This window comes from Eurosta solidaginis, chromosome 4, assembly GCF_040869045.1.
Source record: "Eurosta solidaginis isolate ZX-2024a chromosome 4, ASM4086904v1, whole genome shotgun sequence".
Lineage (NCBI taxonomy): Eukaryota > Metazoa > Arthropoda > Insecta > Diptera > Tephritidae > Eurosta > Eurosta solidaginis.
Window position 1 is genome coordinate 259,184,169 of NC_090322.1, and position 14,779 is coordinate 259,198,947.

The window sequence follows — 14,779 nt, forward strand, 5'->3', positions numbered from 1 at the left end:
ACGATAACTTGAGCAAAAACCGATATATCTTTACTAAACTCAGTTAACGTAATTATCTGAACTCACTTTGTATTGGTATAAAAAATGGCCGAAATCCGACTATGACCACGCCCACTTTTTCGAAATCGAAAATTACGAAAAATAAAAAAAATGCCATAATTCTATACCAAATACGAAAAAAGGGATGAAATATGGTAATTGGATTGGTTTATTGACGCAAAATATAACTTTAGAAAAAAACTTTGTAAAATGGGTGTGACACCTACCATATTAACTAGAAGAAAATGAAAAAGTTCTGCAGGGCGAAGTCAAAAGCCCTTGGAATCTTTGCAGGATTACTCTTCGTGGTATGACATATATAAATAAATTAGCGGTACCCGACAGATGATGTTCTGGGTCGCCCTGGTCCACATTTTGGTCGATATCTCAAAAACGTCTTCATATATACAACTAAGGGCTGCTCCCTTTTAAAACCCCCATTAATACTCTTAATTTGATACCCATATCGTACAAACAAATTCTGCAGTCAGCCCTAGTCCACCTTTATGGCGATATCTTGAAATTGTGTCCATCTATAGAACTATGTCGCACTCTCTTTTAAAATACTCTTTAATACCTTCCATTTGAAACCCATGTCATAGAAACACATTCCTGGGTTACCCTAGGTTCATTTTGCTAAATGGTGATTTTCCCTTATTTTGTCTCCAAAGCTCTCAGCTGAGTATGTAATGTTCGGTTACACCCGAACTTAGCCTTCCTTAATTGGTTTAATTGAATATCATAAAATACACAAACCTAGCAATATACCTATATTTAGTACTCAATTGATATCTAAATTGGCCTTTTAAAAAATGAATAGAAATTATCTTGGCAATGTTGTTAAAAATTGGTTTTCAATAAACAAACGCCCAAAGCTTCGTTTACAGTTTTGTTTATAAAACAAGTATTATAAAATCAAATAGATTTCCATAAAATATCTGCTTGGTTGAATTTTGAAAATAAACAAATATTAGAAAATAAATTGATTAACACCTTGATTTATTTGTTAGATATCCCAGCAAAATGGTTTATGGCAGCTGTTTTGGCAAAAATATTTTTTGGCGCGGAAAATAATTGTTTTCAACCGAATTGCAACATTTTTCTTGCCAATGGCTCTTATATAATAAAATATTTCTAGACCACAACAAGAGCAAAATTTATAGCAGAATAGTTCGATCGAAGAGCCACCTAATAGAGCGAACTTTATTTAATTGACTCCAAGTGACTACTTTAGCACTACTCGCTGCAAAGGAGAGTAGCACAGTTGTCAGAGTAAGTGAATTACAGCAGGCCACACGAAAATACCAGTGGACATTCTTTTCAAAGCTTGTTCATTAAACTCTTCCTTTTTTTCTTTCGTTAACTTATGAAAAAATATCAAAACATTTTGTAACTGAAGCTATGAAAAGCAATGTCAAAATTTTATAGAAAAATTGCAGAAAATTTAACGAACACTTTGAAATAAATAGAAATTTTGGAGTTTTCTAAACGTTTTTGAGTATGCCCTTTCTTGCTTATTCAATTTTAGTTACACAAAGTCCAAGTTATAGATCTCTCAAAATTCGCACTGATTTTTGACGATTTTTCTTCCCAACGGGGTTTTCAGATTTTCTTCCATAAAGTTAAGCCCATCTTATGGCAGAAAGTATAGACATGCTTCGGTTAAAAATTGTCAAAAACCTGCATACACTGACCTATAAGTTTTGCTTGGAAAGCTACAGAACATTAACAAAAATGTAGGAAAATTATGATTTTGCCGACACCAAAATGATTCACCTTGGCAGGCAGGAGGGCCTATATCAAACTTAAAATAAATTGAATTTTACTCATGGTATAAAAAAAGGTAGTTCTACTCAAAATTTTTTGACGTATTTGAGGATTTTTGAAGTTTCACAATGCTTGTTGTTTTGCTAGAAGCTTTGCCATACCGTTACTCTTTGAGGCAAAATTGTGGTTTTTCGGAATGGAAATTTCCATCAGGATAAAAACGCAATGGTCATCTGAGACAATAGTAAGATGCTTATGTGCATAAATATCGATTGAGAATACAGTAAAACATGCAATTTTATGGAAAAAATAGTGGATAGTGACTCATACATTGGTTAATGACTCATATCTTTATGGCAGCTTGACCCCTAGACAGATAAAAATACACGAAATATCCTATTGTTCTAGCATGGCCCTATTAGCATGCCTCTACAGTTAATATTTCTCAAGGCATGTTGAGAAAAAGTGGACTATACATCTTTGTAAATGCTAAAAGGGCACAGATTGTGTATAGGCGGGGCTTGCCCCAAGGTGACCCCTGGTACAACGGGCAAAAAAATGTATCATAAATAGTAGCTAACTTGCAGAATTCCCTCCTCAAGCGTTACACTTGAATTATACAATAAATAAAAAATGTGGACTTGTAGCCAATTTATCACAATTCAATTTCATAAAAATTGCGTTTAAGTATGCTCAAGTTATCGTGTTAATGGCCGAGCGGAAGGACAGACGGTCGACTGTGTATAAAAACTGGGCGTGGCTTCAACCGATTTCGCCCATTTTCACAAAAAACAGTTACTGTCATAGAATCTATACCCTTACAAAATTTCACAAGGATTGGTTAATTTTTGTTCGACTTATGGCATTAAAAGTATTCTAGACAAATTAAACGAAAAAGGGCGGAGCCACGCCCATTTTTAAATTTTCTTTTATTTTTGTATTTTGTTGCACCATATCATTACTGGAGCTGAATGTTGACATAATTTACTTATATACTGTAAAGATATAAAATTTTTTGTTAAAATTTTACTTAAAAAAAATTTTTTTTTAAAAGTGGGCGGGGTCCTTCTCCGATTTTGCTAATTTTTATTAAGCGTACACATAGTAATAGGAGTAACGTTCCTGCCAAATTTCATCATGATATCTTCAACGACTGCCAAATTACAGCTTGCAAAAAATTTTAAATTACCTTCTTTTAAAAGTGGGCGGTGCCACGCCTATTGTCCAAACTTTTACTAATTTTCAATTCTGCGTCATAAGTTCAACTCACCTACCAAATTTCATCGCTTTATCTTCCTTTGGTAATGAATTATTGCACTTTTTCGGTTTTTCGAAATTTTCGATATCGAAAAAGTGGGCGTGGTTATAGTCCGATATCGTTCATTTTAATTAGCGATCTGAGATGAGTACTCAGGAACCTACATACCAAATTTCATCAAGATACCTCAAAATTTACTCAAGTTATCGTGTTAACGGACGGACGGACGGACGGACGGACGGACATGACTAAATCAAATTTTTTTTCGATCCTGAGGATTTTGATATATGGAAGTCTATATCTATCTCGATTCCTTTATACCTGTACAACCAACCGTTGTGCAATCAAACTTAATATACTCTGTGAGCTCTGCTCAACTGAGTATGAAAAAATCTGGTTTAAAAATAGGTTCATAAATATTAGAGAAAACTAACGAAAATTAGCGGTCGATACACGCATAAAAATTGAATGGTGAAATTTTGGTCTGGTAATATTAATTTTGTAAAACTTTTCACCCATTTTCGCAACATCAATTTTTTTTAAGGTTTAGAAATTTACTGTGAGTCGTACATACAACCAAATAATTTGAAACTTTTTCGAGATAGGAAAATAAGTATGTTTAATACACAGCAGCTGAGTTTTTGAAAAGAAGTGCAACTTCCCAAAAACAACAACTAATACGATATTAAAGATTTTTTAAATTATCTTGTTTACAACTTTGTCGCTTTATTTAAAATACGAATTTCCTGATAATTGCATTAGTTATCCCAATTATTTTATGATAAGACTTAATTTGGATGTGCCCTCACTAGGGTAGGCACTTTGTCGTTGGTGTGAGGGCCTAGCCGAACTCCATAAAGCCCGACTGTGAGGCGGAGCTGTTTAGGACTGACATCTATCCCATTTCGCGGGATGTCGGTGACCAAGAACTGCCAACCCCCTAATCCAGGGTGTTATGCGGACCGTGCCTATTGGACGATTTGCAGCCAGGGGATAAATTCGGCTGTATTCGAACGGTGCCTTTCCGATACCAAGCCACCTCGGGAAGTATTGATGGCCTTACCAAAGTAAGGGGCGCTACTGTGGCGGACGGTTCTTTCCCCGTATATAATACCGGACCGCTGAGCCTGTCTTGTCGGGCAGGTGGTAGTACGACCAAGATGAACGACTCATTATCTAATTTTAATAAGTACGATGATAAGAGGAGGACTGAATCGCAACCCCAGGACGCCAAATACGCGTTAAGCGATGCGTAGGGCTCGGGAGAGTAGTGCTGATTCAATGAACTCCGTGTTGGAGAAGCAGTCACTGACTATGGCGCTGGTTGATCGTAGCAGTCCTTTCGGGAAGATGACTAGTGAAAGGTGGAGATCTGTAGAAAAGGAGCTTATTAGCTTAATGCTTAAGATGATGCGGGAACAACCAAGTAAACCCCTTCCAACCTTTGATTCGGGGGGATGGTATAATGGTGTGAAGATAATAGCGTGCGACAACATCGCGAGGTTGCGGTGGCTGGAGGAAGTTGTTCCAAACCTCCAATGGCAAGGCACGATCACGTTGTTTGAGGTGGTGGATAAAGCGCAAATCCCCACGGTAACAAAAGTTAAGGTATGAATACCATGCGTGATGAAGTCGGAGGATACACTGCGACTTCTGCAGAATCAGAATCCGAACATACCGACACAGGATTGGAAAGTACTTACTGTATCTCGGCCTTCGGAGGAAGGTCAGTTCTACATTTTCCAAATAAACAAGGAGGCGGAGGATATATTGTACGGAAAGGTTGGTGGGGGGTCTTTTGTCAAGAGCTAAATGTAAGCCGCAAGTTTAAGTTGGCTGATCACTGCAGTGTATTCCAAGCGGAAGTAGCTACCATTAATGATGTGGTGGATAAAATGCTATCCAGTCCTACTACGGTGAGGGAATTTAGCATCTATTCTGATAGCCAAGCGGCTATTAAGGCCTTGAGCCCAACAACAGTGCGATCGAGGGTGGTCTGGGAGTGCCCCACCTCGCTTGCAATTGCATCGAATTATTTTACAATTAAAATTATCTGGGTCCCGGGCCATAGTGAAATCCCGGGTATCTTTCAAGCGGATCTCTTAGCCCGCATCGATACAAATGAACAGGATGAAGATGGCTATAGGGATTTCGGGATTCCGCTGGCCACCTGTGGACTGCTCCTCCATAGCTGGGCCTCGAATCAGCTCAGAAAACGTTAGAATCTTTGTGGCGAAAAATGGATGGCAGGAGGTCTGCCGAAATAATTGGGTTCACTAAGGCTCACCTATCAATGGTCATTGGGGATTTGGCAGGGAACTGTCCCATGGGTGTCCATACGGTATGTCTCAATATACTGGAAACTCCATCCTGCCGCAGGTGTATGGAGGATTATGAGGTGGAAACTAGGCGAAAGTACTTCGGTCGCGACTCACTTGGATCTCCCAAGGATTTATCCAAAGTTGAGATCGGTATCATTCGGAGCTTATTCGTTGCTACACAACGAATCATCTCTAAGTAGCTAGATCTAAGTCACCGTTATTTTTGTTGTATGTGGTATCACAACGGACCTTCGTGTTGTCCAAGTGAGCTTTCCTTATCAGGGCAGCTACCACCGAACTTAGCCTAACCTAACCTATCTTGTTTACAACTTTGGCGCATTATTTAAAATACGAATTTGCTGATAATTGCATTAGACATTCCAATTATTTTATATTTGGGTAAGCAGTTATGTACATTAGGGTGGCCCTTATTTACCAAAGCATTCCGATTATCGATAGCATCCCCCTGAAGTATTGTTAAAGTGATATAAGTTGTATGTGCAAGCTTTATGTCAATTAAAAGAGATCTAGAGGTCGTGCAAAGAGTTTAAAATAGTAAAGGAAGACGAGTTTTTTACAAAACGGTGAATTTTTACCCCAAATCCACAAACCTTCACTATTATCTATTTATTTTCTTTGAAACATATTGTAACGATTTTACTGCAAATCCTCTTATTTGCCCTTCTGCTAAGTTCGAATCACTAAACTGTTGAATAAATAACTCCAATAATGAATAATGGAAAAATGTCCTTTATTAAAGTACTTCAAAATAACACTTATACTTTGCAACTAGCTTGCTTAACAACCAAACTGACTGATAGTTCAAATGAAAGTCTACTATTGCCCGCCAGATTGCGTGCTTAATCAATAACTGCTTGATAGCTCAACTCAAACTGAACTCCAGAACCTCTACATTTGTTGCCTTTTATACTCTCTGATTTCAACGTTCGCATCTTCTAGGCGCTTCCAGAATGTACCAGTCCATCAGCTCTCAAACTTCTCAGGTGTAACTACAATTGCACAATTTATAGCTTCTCTCATTGCATACTTTCAGGAGAATCTCAGATATATGCATGTATTTGTGCATTGATTCTTCGCTGCTCGTATAAGTACATGGCACATATATGTAGACGCAATTATTGTTTCGTTTATGTAGATACATAATGATTGAATTATTGATGTGAATTCACGTCACTGCTTTGCATCGGCCTAGAGATAGCAGCACCCCTTAGTTTTGCTAATATTCGTAACAATATTGATAAGGCAATTGCCGAAAAACAATTTAGTGTGGTTATTTCTGCATTACTTTTCAGCTAACTTATAGTCATAAGCAATAATTGACTGAGCCTTATGTAAAAATAAAGGATTACTGCTTGTGACCACAGAATTAATTTAAGCTGAAAACTAATAGCTTTTTCTTTTCTGAAATAAATTGTTGCCTAAGTAAATTGTAAAGCCTTAATAGAGTTACGCCTAACCCAGAAAATGTTCAACATTTATAGTTCATACAACGAACATTTCAACTCACCATATTCACTCATACTAATAGAGTATATGTGGAGCTTAAGAACGAATTGAGAGTTTCACAGAGTTGCATTGCCACACCGCCATTTTATACAGGGTAAAAGTGTAACGCTTTTGTGTTGCGAGCAGGCAACAATTTTCACAAAAGAACGAAATACCCCATAAAGGCGTTGCCTCTTTTTTAGAATCGAACAACAGCCCTTGCGCGGCGTACAAAAAGCGTAACACTTTATCCAGAAAAGAAAACGCTATAAGTTAGCATCTTATCAACTTTTATATCTAACTGCTTTAATTAAAACATTCACTTTCTGCGGCACATGCCATTGAACTTATATTCAATGTAAGATGGCTTTTAGTCTATAAACATGAAATCTGATCTGGGTATTAGAAACGTTATAATTATTCGCAAATTTTGTCGTATACCTACTTTTTAGAAATAGTAAAATTCCACAAAATTAAATGAAGTAATGTTATTTGTGGACCGATTATTAAGAATATAGTCATTTTAAAAAACCAAGGAAGTCAAGATATACTTTAAAATTTTAAATTGCTGTAAAAAGGAGTAAAAGTGTCTGAGTTTAAAAAAATTTTGTTTTCTCAATACAATTAACGAACACCCTAATGTATAAAAGCATTCACACATATGTATGTTGTACGGATTTAGTTCACAGTTACTCCTGAACGAGTGCTCTCGGCTTATCTCCGGAATTTATATCGATACACAATAAATGCGGTAGATCTGCGCGAGAATCTAGAAGCTGAGAGAAAGCTTTTGAATAAGTAATACTGTATAGGACCTATACTATAGGTTACAAATTAGATGCGAAATAACGGCATTTTTAGTGATCAACACTTAAGCTGCAAACCAAATTAATGAGATATAAAACCAATTGTGCGAATTTAAGAAATTTAATTTCATTTGTGTATGAATGTATATGAAGTCGTCACACAAAAGAAGGGCTAGACTTTATGAAGAGTGGTGTCGGATATGTGGTCAAGCGGTACAGTTAGAATACAGTTAGTCTCAAAGAAAACACCCTGAAATATAGAACCTTGAAACTGCACGTTTAGTTAAAACGGACGGTAAATAAAAAATAAATAAAGCATTATACCTGCGAGGAGATTTTTGGACAATTTTTTTTCTTCCAATTTGTAACGTGTGTTGTAACATTTACTAAAAATGTGTGTACGAGACCTATTTTATTTTTTCCAGCCTCACCCCCTAGCTCGGTTGCACCACGGTCAACTATATCGCACAAAAATTTTTATCCTGATTGGAGATGGCTAAGGCGTGTCGCAGGGGGGTCAAAGCTGAAATTGCTCTATGGAGACTCAAAAATAAAAGTGATTTTTCTTTTTATCTAATACTCGAGATCGGTAGCCCTATGGGAAAAAATATCAGATGCAAATTCTGGTCCTAAGGCATGTCGCAGGGGGGTGAAATACCAGATTAACCGATGGAGACTCAAAAAATGTCAATAATTTGTTTTTATTGAGTTTTCAAGTTATAAATAAAATAACAATAAATTCATGTACGTTCATTTTACATCATAATTAACCAATAAATTTCTAAATAACCAATGGTTGTGATAAAGATTGCTTTGTATCGTTTGGGTATCTTTCTTTATAGTATTTGACTAACTGCAATATATATTGTTTGTCCTCTTCGTTTTTGGAAAAGATTTTGTTGTACTCTTCTACAAGTTAACTCATCTCTCTGTCGTATCGTTTACGACTTTCAAATTTTTTAATCTATCAACAGCTTTAATATAATTTTCGTTAGTTGCCCAACAATTTGGGTCTGAATGAATAAACTCTTTATTTATGCAAAACCTGTCGAAAAAATCTAAGCTGCTTTTATTTACAAAACTGATCTAGATCATTGGCAAATGCTCTTTCTTTACTTCCTATTACAAAGTCATACTTTTTTCTTACAAGGTAATTGTCTTTTTCTAGAGCTGCAACCATTTTTTGCTTTGTTTCTTTTAAAATTTTTTAATCAAATAGTGCCAAACAAACTGTTTCCGGTGAGAGATACCATAAATGATTTTTGAACTTCACCTATCACCTCGTCAAAGTTTTTGTATTGGTATAACTCATTAACAAAAAAGAAATCAGCGTTTGGGGCAGCTATGGATTTAGAGACGTACATCCAATTCTCTAAATAAATTTTAACTATAAAAATGCATAAATCCCGAAGTGCTATTTCTAAATTTTCTTCCAATATGTACTCTTCTGAAAAATGTATAATTTTAGAGTATAAATACCCTTTGCCATCCATCGAGCGTGGTGGAAGACGCCTGGTGCTGAAAATGTATATCTCAAAAACAAGTGCTAGTTCTACAAATTCTTTATAGTCTTCACGAGGCTGTCTTGATACTAAAATGTGATGGAAGCTATCTAAAAGCTTTTCTTTATTAGGTATTGCTGTTCTGACGAAGTCGTCCTCAATTCCAGCTTTGAAATTACGTTTTTCTATATTGGACCAGTCGTCTCTAAAGTTTTTAAAAATCTCAACATTAGGTCCTTTTGATAAGGGTATTTTTGCTTCGAAAGCGCTGCGTATCACTATTTCGTATATATGGTGATGACACGATGCAACAAGCTTTTACCAAGTTTTTGTTCCTAGAAAACATAAGCTCCCTGTAACCTGCCCTTGTTCGACGCCGTTGTATCACAAAATACCGCTTCACCTTTGTCGTGTACTTTCGACCTAACAAGTAAATCTTATACTACAGAAGCTTGTGCTTTTCCTCTTCCTTTCGAAATTGCTGGAGCACAGAGTAGTTGTTCTCCATCTTCCCAGGAAATAATTGTTGGAAGCCTGTCTACTTCCCCTGTTCATTCTGCTGCAGGCAACAACTACCCATCCCAGTTAACGGTAACTGACGTAATTGCTTTGGATTCAAACGATCATTTTAGATGCTACATTAAGTATCGGCGCTTTTGTAGACGACCTCGTCGGATACTATTCCGGTTTACGGTTAGAGTTTTTACATTTGCACCAAGGGCTTCGAATGCTGCTATTAGTATTCTTACTGCATTTCGATCGCTGACTTTACAACTGTCAAGAACTAATACTAGTTTGGGTGTAATAAAATTTGTCTGCTCTCGTTTGTTTTTTGTCACTTTTCGACTTGATCGTTCTAGCGAGCAACTTACTTTACGCTTATCACGAACTGATACTTGTTTGGGTGTAATTAATCTTTTCCGCCCTCTATTGTTTTTTGGCTCATTTCGACTTGATATTTTTAGTGAACAATTGCTTCCCCGATCAAAATCTTCATTTTCGCTTTCTTCAACGGCTTCTTCTAACGCAGTATTGAAATGATATTTGGAATTACATAATTGTAAAAAGTAACAAAGAATGTTTATTACCTCCAGGCGAGTCTTCATCGCAGCTTTTTTAAGAACATCTTTATTATTTCCGGTTCAATTTATTCTTGAAAATGCACCTAAACGTCCTTTCTTCCTCTGATTGATAAGAAACTTCTTATCAGTTTGGTCGTTCATCATGTTCAATGCTTTTTCGTGATCTATAACAAATAAATTTTCCAATTCTTCCCAAAATCTCGACTCTTTCGCTTTTTGGTGTGCATAATGGCGTTTACTGCTTTTAAAAAGCGAACGCCATCTCATATATAACGCTTCTAACTTCGCAACACTATGTTGTTTAGGCTTGAGAGGGATGCGTGCTTTTTGCCAAAACACTTCCGTCTCTTTTATCACAAGATATGCACTCTCGCGAACACTTAATTATATTTTTCTAATATTGTAGAAAAAAACTCGTAACACTTGCCCATTAGAAAGCAACTTGGCACCCGTAATTTGGTTTTCGATGAGGCCCACTAAATAAATCTTAATTTTTTTGTCGCGATACCATATTGAAACGAAATATCAACTTCAGTTCTTGATCACTTGAAAACGTAATTTATTTTATGTAATTAATTTGCTTAAAATATTGACAAAAAACCCATAAGCTACTATATATAGACCATTCCTCTCTTTTTCTTTCTCTTTTATTTTGCGAGTCTCAATAGGGTAGTCTGAACTTTTACCCCCCTGCGACACGCCTTAGGCTTTTCCAATCATAACCAAATTTTGTTTGTGATTTCTCCGACCATAGTGCTATCTATTTCGGGTATTAGATAAAAAGAAAAATCACTTTTGTTTTGCTAGTCTCTTATTTGTTGAGTCTCCACAGAACAATTTAAACTTTGACCCCCCTGCAACACGCCTAAATCATCTCCAATCGGGACACAATTTTTTGTGTGATATCTTAGGCTATATGACTATCGATTTAGGGGTTGAGACTTTGGAAATCTGATAACAAAATTTTCTCCATACAACTTCAAACAGCATCTGCAATCATATGAGAAGTTTTTCATCGCAGCAATATACTCGGAAAGGTATCGAGTATAAAGTATTGGTACGAATGTAAAAAGTATCGATATGGTTAAGTGTTGTATCGCAATTCGTGTCCCAGGTGATTGACAGTAAAAAGTGCAGATCTTTCATATCATTTCAATTCGTGGCACCAAGATTTATCTCTTTCGGCTATCGTCATTAAGTGGCAGAGACTCATCATATTTTAGGCTGGGTAGAAGCACTCAAACCAATACATACTCATTTCATGGCCACAGGACGGTGAACTGCGCGTATTGTTTGATTAAATCATGACGGAACTATGGATCCGCCATGGATTAAATAAATTTATTTTGGAAATTGTCAAGTATATAAAAACCCCAACGGTAGCTTGAAAACGCAACAGTCATATTTAGTTTGTATTCATTGGTGGATCGCGCATGCAGATATAACGCCATTTTCGTAGTCAAAAAATATATTAGATAGTGAAAGTGAATATAATAAAGAAAAATAATTATGAAATATATATGTTTTATCCTGGCAGCTGCACTATTGTGCTTCTGTGCAAGCACAGCATATGGTGATGCCGAACAATTAACCGAAGGAGCAAAAGAATTGGGCACCGATGTTAAGAAGGGCGCCGAAAATGTTGGTGAGAAGGCAAAGGATTGGGGTTCAGATATTAAAGATAAAATCGGTTCAATGTGGAAATAATAAACCCTGATTTACCGAAAATTGATGAAGAACGCGGCCATGGACATTTTTTGGATGCATTGCAGTAAATTGAGAAAATAATTCTTAGCTTTGGTATTGAAAATTGATTTGAACCTGGAACAGTGAGATGATAATGTTGTGCTAAAGAATATGTGGAATAGAATAGTTACTATATACATAAATATCTATACAAATAAATGTTCTCTATATATACATATATATTTGTATGCATAAAATTTTAAAATAATATTACACACACATATGTTTTATTAAAAATTTCAGTTTTTTTAGATTCATATGGAACAATGAACAACACATGCAAATGTGCATAGAATTAAGTATCCATCTTTGTATTTTTCTAACTAAAAATATGTGTTAAGAGAGCTTATTAAATACAATGCAAAAACCTTAAAGTGAGAAATAAAGATCAGCACAAAAGTTGCGTTTTCAGTAATAAAATTTGGCATCTTTATTTATTTCAAAATGGCAGTCTTGACGAATAATTTAGAGTTCTTTCAAAATTGAATCAAACTTCCTCAAATTATCTACGCTTTATCACATCTTGAAGACCAATGATATCACCGCATCACCGCGTAGTCGGAATATCGCATTAATTTTATGCTCTTATATTCTATTGTATGTTGAGGCATTGGTTCCACATTGCAATTGTTAAGATGGTTGGTGTGATGTGGGGGACACATTACAAGCGGGATATACATTGGGTATGTCGGGTATTACGGTCTCGTGATCGAATTTGTTTTATAGTGACGAGCGTCCCCTTGGGTAGGTTGTTTTCCTTGACTGTGAGTTTAGGGTATTTGTCTTTAAGAACGGGGTTCACCGGGCAAACCCCGGATCTTTTCATAGTGCTTACAGAAGTAATTTCTTAAGTTTCTGGGAGGCGGGTCCTCTTTAATCAGGTTTTTAACCGGAAAATCTTAATTCAGAATTTTACTTATCTCCTTTATGGGGAGTATTCTCGAGTCACTGTGGAGGTGACATGAGAAAACTTGCAGTGGTAGTTCTGAGCGCGTTATTTTGACAGGTCTTAAGTTTGCTGCAGGAAACTTCTTTTGGGATCGGGGCCATACTGGTGACGCGTAGCATACAAGCGAGCAGCCAATTGTTTCAAAGGAGCGTTCCTTTATCATTGCTCCAAAGTGCTGCTGGCAAGAGGAATTTGTTGTACTAAAGGTATTATTGTGGCTGCATACTCGTCAAATGTAGATCCTTTTCTAGTCTCACTCACAGTATTTTTGTATGTAAGACATCCGGTAGCGTAATGCCATCGACGTGGTTGTCCAATATAGCCGACATTTGCTTTGTGTGTGTTGTAAATAAGGTAGACGAGGCTTTTCCCGGTGAAATGTTAAATTTTACGAGGTGAAAAAACTGGAGAGACCAGGGAGATAGCGTCGATCTTAAAGCATAGGTTATCGATGGGTGGGCCGGAATATTTTTCCATGATGGCGCAGTCCTCGGTGTAGGGCACATTGGTAACTACTTCTGTTGGGGAAGAAAGCTTCGATATGTAAAAGTCGAACAAAAGCGGGGATAGGACAGCAATCAAAGCAACCCCTTCTTTAATTCTTCTGTGCTTAGATATGAGGGCTTCAAGTGTTTTGTCTACTGCCGATAGGAGGGATATTGGCCGTTAGGAGTGTCCTACGTTTGCCGGTTTCCCAGACTTTAGTAGCGGTGCCTACCTAGCCATTTTTTTATTTTCCAGATTTTCTTCCATAAAGTTAAGCGCCCACCTTATGACAGAAAGTATAAAGTATGCTTCGTTTAAAAATTGTCAAAAACCTGCACGAGCTTCGATAGACCTATAACTTTTACTTGGAAAGCTTCTCAGTGAAAATTCATCAGCCTTGTATCTGCCCTTCGGAATTAGCATGTAGGTTCCGCCTCGCGAATTCGTAGGAAAATTAAATAAAAAGCGCAACTCAAATTAGAAGAGAAGCTCGGCATGGATATTTCCCTAGGTAAATCGCGCAAAGTATTTATATTTATTTTTTTTATAATTTCACCTCTGTTCGACTGAAATTGTTTGGGTTAAAAAAGTGTAAATCTAAAAAAAAATTTTGCAGACTCCATATAAAAAGATCGAAAATGCAGAAAAAATAATGATTTTGCCAACACTGTATAATCTAGATTGCTAATAAGAGGCGCGTTGGTGAACTAATTTTGTGTTGAATGTGAGCGACTGCGACGCACGGCGCCATACAAAATGTGGCCATAAATTGGGAAACGAATTGATTCACCTTGTCGGGGCGATTTATATCTAACTGAAAACAAATTGGAGATATTATTGCAAATTTTAAAACGCAAGTTCACAAACAAACGTCCTAAAAGCAACCCCCAGATTTGAGAACTCCACGTTGTTACAAAACAGGGAGAATAGAATTTACTGTTCTAAGATGAAACTTCTATAAAACACTGAAATTAAAAAAAACATGTCAATATTGATTGGGTTATATGTAAATGAAAGGCCGGCAATAAAAAACAGATTTATCTTAAGAGTTAAAAAAACAAGTAAGGAAGGCTAAGTTCGGGTGTAACCGAACATAACATACTCAGTTGAGAGCTATGGAGACAAAATAAGGAAAATCAATCTGGGGTAACCCTGGAATGTGGTTGTATAACATGTGTATCAAATGAAAGGTATTAAAGAGTATTTTAAGAGAGAGTAGGCCATAGTTCTATGGATGAACGCCATGTAGGGATATCGCCATAAAGGTAGACCAGGGCTGACTCTAGAATTTGTTTGTACGATATGGGTATCAAATGA